Source organism: Callospermophilus lateralis, chromosome 2 (assembly GCF_048772815.1).
Source record: "Callospermophilus lateralis isolate mCalLat2 chromosome 2, mCalLat2.hap1, whole genome shotgun sequence".
In the NCBI taxonomy this organism is placed as follows: Eukaryota; Metazoa; Chordata; class Mammalia; order Rodentia; family Sciuridae; genus Callospermophilus; species Callospermophilus lateralis.
The window spans coordinates 160,629,613-160,634,527 of NC_135306.1; positions in this window are offsets into that span (position 1 = coordinate 160,629,613).

Genomic DNA, 4,915 nt, shown 5'->3' on the forward strand with positions numbered 1-4,915 from the left:
TGCATCCATCCAATCTATCCTCCTATTGCCTGTCCATTCATTCATCCACAGAATAATCTATTTAACCATTTGCCATTGATTCAACAGGTACTGAGTCCTTTTTATGCTCTGGTATAAGAAATGATAGAACTCTGCTTGAAAGGAGCCCACAGAAGACAATGGTAAATATTGGAAAGCCAATGGTGTTAGGGAACCTTGTTGGAGGACAGTCAATGCAGTTTTTCTTCTTGTTGTTGTTGAGATAGAGAAAATAGGCACAGAAGGCTTCCTGGTGGAAGTGGCACCTAAGCTGAGATCTGAAGGAAAGTAAGCATGCGTTATACAAGGAGGATGTCTCCTGTGCTCATTCTCCTCTTGGTGGATGTAGGTGAGAGAAGAGGACAGCCCTACCTGTGGCTGTGTTTTTGTGCTTCATGTGCTCTATTGGCCCTCCAGCCCTCACCTTAGTAGTGATGACAAACTGAAGGATGTCTAACAGACAGTTGCAAGAGTGGTGAAAGGACGCTGAAAGAAAGCTGGAAAAGCTCTGAAATGAAGTGCCTGCTATGCAGACGGGTTCTATTATGTAAGATTAATGCTACCTATTAATATTAGAAAGTATTAATAGCTGCCATTATGTTGGGGTTTTCATTGAATGGAATTTGTTAGATCCACATCAGCAGAGCTGTGTTAGTGTGGGCTGTTGGCCAAGATGTGGGAGTGGCCTCATTATATGTGACCAGACACATAATGAGATCCTGGATTGGGGATCTACCTCTATTATCTCTTACAGACTGCTACTTTATAAATGTATTACAGAAAAAAAAAATGCCCAGCAGCAAACTGGTTGAATTGGCCAGTGCTTGGTCCAAATTTGCTGGGTGAATGGCCCTTTAACAATCACTTCATCCTCGGCTCCCTTCCCAGTCTTGGAATTAATGATGAGCAGAACTGATGTTTGCCTCAGTGATGTATATGGTGGCTTCCGAAAGCCCTGTGCAGGGTGAACCCAAGAGCTCTTCAGCTCATCACAGTCCCCGCCACTACCCTCCCGCTCTTGATTTTCAGTGTGAGCCTCTTACCTTTTGTATCACCCTTGCGCTGCTTTCAATAGGATAGTGCAGTATCTTTCTATACTCAAGTCTTCAGGAAGATAAATGAAAGATAGACCAAAGGGTCTGTGTGTTTCAAGAAAAATGATATAAAGCATTTCTCCTTGCAGGATTAAAAATATTCTTATACATTTAATATACAAACCAGCCTGTCTGTGTCTTAGAGCTTGTCTATTTCCTTCATTCACATCATTTTCTAGGTCTTCACTTCAGGTTAAGCAGAAGCAACTCTGGGTTACCCTCTCCCCAGATCCCAGCACTACTCTTAAGCATGCTGGCTACATTTCAAGGACCATGAATGGGGCTTGAGGGCAAAGCCTTCACATGTCAACGATTTCTTCTAGTGAGATCCTTGCTTCTCTTCTTTCATTTAACTCATCAGAAGTAACTCAGCGTTTTATTGGGAGGGATTTGGTGTTTTGTTTTCTGAGGTCAATTATGTCTAACATAATCTGTGTTCTCTGCAACCAGCAAATGGTCTGTGAATTCACGAGTCTGGCTCTTGCCTCTTGGTCCTTCCCTCTTCCCAGCTGGGGCTAGTGGCTTTCCAGCTGCAGGTTCTGCAGCCAGTCCTGTCTTTATTAGTGGGAATGGGAGGGGAAGAAGAAACCCTGGGAATGAACATGAGGGCTGTCTTTCTGCCTGGTGGATCTAACCCACCTAGGTCTGTTGCTGTGCTTCTGTTTTGCCTATTTGACTAAACTCTAGTTTTTGAGGACTTGTCTTGAGATCCTTCCAGAACTTTCTTTTCCTTGTTAGAATAGTTAATGTGGTCAGGTGGACAGTTTTTCCTCTTAAGCTGTTGGCTCTTACAGCACTCTTCAGGGGGAATAGATTATGAACAAAGAGCTCATAAAAAAAGTAAAGAAGTCGATCTTATTGGTGACATATATTAGCCACACCCACTGACCCATAGGGCAAACTCTACTGTAGTAAAGAAATTGATGATGTAACATTCAGAAATAAAAATATTTCAAACTTAAATGATATAGAGACCATTTTGAGGGAAAAATGCTAATGAATTTTTTTATCAACATAATTAAGTATGTGCAGGTATTAAACCAAGTAAAGTCTCTTTAAAAACCAAAATGAATGTCTAAATTGAAGTATAAGCAGCACTATGCAAACGTTAACATTCAGATAAACTTTTACAAATTTATAAAACATGAAAAAAAAATCCACAAAGTCAATAACATTCAGGTTAATCTTTATTCAGTGTGATGGATGATGTTGGTTTGCTAAAACAAAATCATTAAGTGCCACATGTCCTGCCAGCGAAGGCAGAGGTTCAAGTGAGCTGGCAGTGGCTCTGCTGAATATGCAATAGGGCACAGTATGTCTCAGCACTTCCACCATTTTTTTTTCTATTCTAAACATCACATTTTTGTTTCTACAAGATACTGTGAGATCATTTGCTCTTCACTTGATGACAACACCATTTGTGTTCATCCCATTTATTTATTTTTTTCTTTTTTTGCAGAGGTGAGTTGGGGATCAAACCCAGAGCTATGCGCATGCTAGGCAAACACTCTGCCACTGAGCTATATCTCCCACCCCGACGCCTTTTATTTTTCATTAGCATTTATTTGAGAGAGATAAAGCAGTTCTATTTGGCTCATGTTGTCACCTACACGTGGAAATAGAAATTCTGTAGTTTGGGCTGGTTTTCCAATTGAACTCCAAGATATTTATATTGACTATTTTTATATTTTCATCAAGACAAAAGCACAAAATTAAAGAAGCAATGTCATGTTGTGTGCAGAGGCACATGCCTATAATGCCAGGAACTCAGGAGGCTAAGGCAGGAGGATTGCAAGTTTGAGGTCAGCTTCAGCAACTTAGTGAGGCTCTAAGCAACTTAGCAAGGACTGGGGATATGGATCAGTGGTTAAGTGCTCCTGGGTCCAATTACTGGCACATAAATAAATAAATAAATAAATAAATAAATAAATAACAATGTCAAAAATCTCATGAACTCAGGGGTGGGGGTTGTGGCCCAGTGGTAGAGCGCTTGCCTTGCATATATGAGGCACTGGGTTCGATCCTCAGCACCACATATAAATAGATAATGGTATTGTGTCCATCTACAACTAAAAAATAAAAAAAAAATCTCATAAACTCAGAGAAAATGTTCAGAGGCTCTAGTTTGAGGGATGCTGGCATAAAAAGCCCAGTGGCATAGCTGCCTTCCTGGCATGGGGCAGGCAAAGGAGGAAGGACAAGAGGCTTAAATTGTCAGAGGGTGATCCAATCAATTCCTACCTGCTCTCACCTGGACCTTCTCAAAGCTGACCTCTTCTCAGATTTACTGGGGACACTTAGGTAGCTCAACTCATTTAAATTCGGATCCTCCTGGCTTTATGTAGCATCGGTCTCTGATGGTGACTGCTTATCATTCTGCCTGTGCTCAGTGTAAGAATTGGGAACTCGTGCAGTAGAATCTGGCAACTCATTGTCCAGAAAGACAGATTGGAAACATTAGTCTTAAAATTTTTATGCTATTTCTATGTTTAAATGTGTACCTTCAATCATCAGGAGAATTTTAGATAGCCGTCTTTGAGAGGGCTTGAGAACTGCATAGATTCTAGTTATATAATAAAATCTTGCACAGTGTGGAAGGAACTCAGACCAAGCCAAACAACTCTCAGAAACCCATGTGCTTGCTTGCCTTTTTCAGGATGGGCAGGTAAAAAGAATTTGGACTGCAATGTTACTGGCAGTCATCATCCCCAAATCCAATAAGACATTCTGAGTTGTAACTTCCAACACTGATCCACCCAGGGTTCCCCTATGGATTGAGTGTTATATAGCTTTCTGTTTTCTGCTGAGGCAATATTCTGAGGAGCAAAGCATTCATCCCTGAGCCTGACCCCAGTACCCTGTTGACAGGTTTGGCTCACTGGCAATCTCATTTGGGTGGACAAGGTACTTAACAATTGACCACTTTACCCTTTTAGTTCCTGAAAGTATTCTCAGTTGAGTTATACTGGTAATATTTCTGTAAAATAATCTCAAATGTGTTTCAGAATGAAGTTGGATGTGAATGAACAAATGATGGCTTACACAAATGCCACAGGCCATATATAGAGGTTCAAAGTCAGTTCTGGAGTTAGACTTGGGGGTTTTAACTTTGTCTTGTCACTTAGGAGTTGTATGACCTTAGATAGATTATTAAATCTCTCTAGGACTTATTTTTCTTATCTGTAAAATAGAAATCATAATAATATCTTCTTTATGACGTTGTTAAGAGGACTCAATGAGACATCATACTGTCTGGGACATAATCAACACTCATTAAATGATAGTTTATTATTATTATTTGAGCATTTGTATATATAGACATTTGGGTTAGGCCCAAGTTGTATCAAAATCTCATGTGCAAGTAGATCTGAGATCTTCTCAAGAGTTACCCAGAGTGAGACCAACAGTCAAGCTGATCTGATGCTAAAGAAACCAAATTTGGGGCTAGAGCAAAAAGAGTTAAGTTGGGGTCAATTCTTGAGCCTGTGTTCTAGAATTAGACTATATATTCAGGCTTAGCATGTCCAGGTGGGGAGATGGGAGGATGGTGAATCAACTGCCACAATTTCATAGCCCAGACTTCACCAATTTGGAAAGACTCAGATGGTAGCAGATGAAGCCTTTCAGCCCTCCCTAGGAAACGGCACTGAAGAGTTGGTAGAGGAACTGTGTCCCACTAATGAATGGCTACTGCACACTGAGGCTACAGGGAACTCTAGGCTGTCTTTCCTTTCTAATGGCCAGAAACATATGTCTCAAGCAGGATTCATAAAGACATCCTTTTATTCTTTGCTTCCTCATTT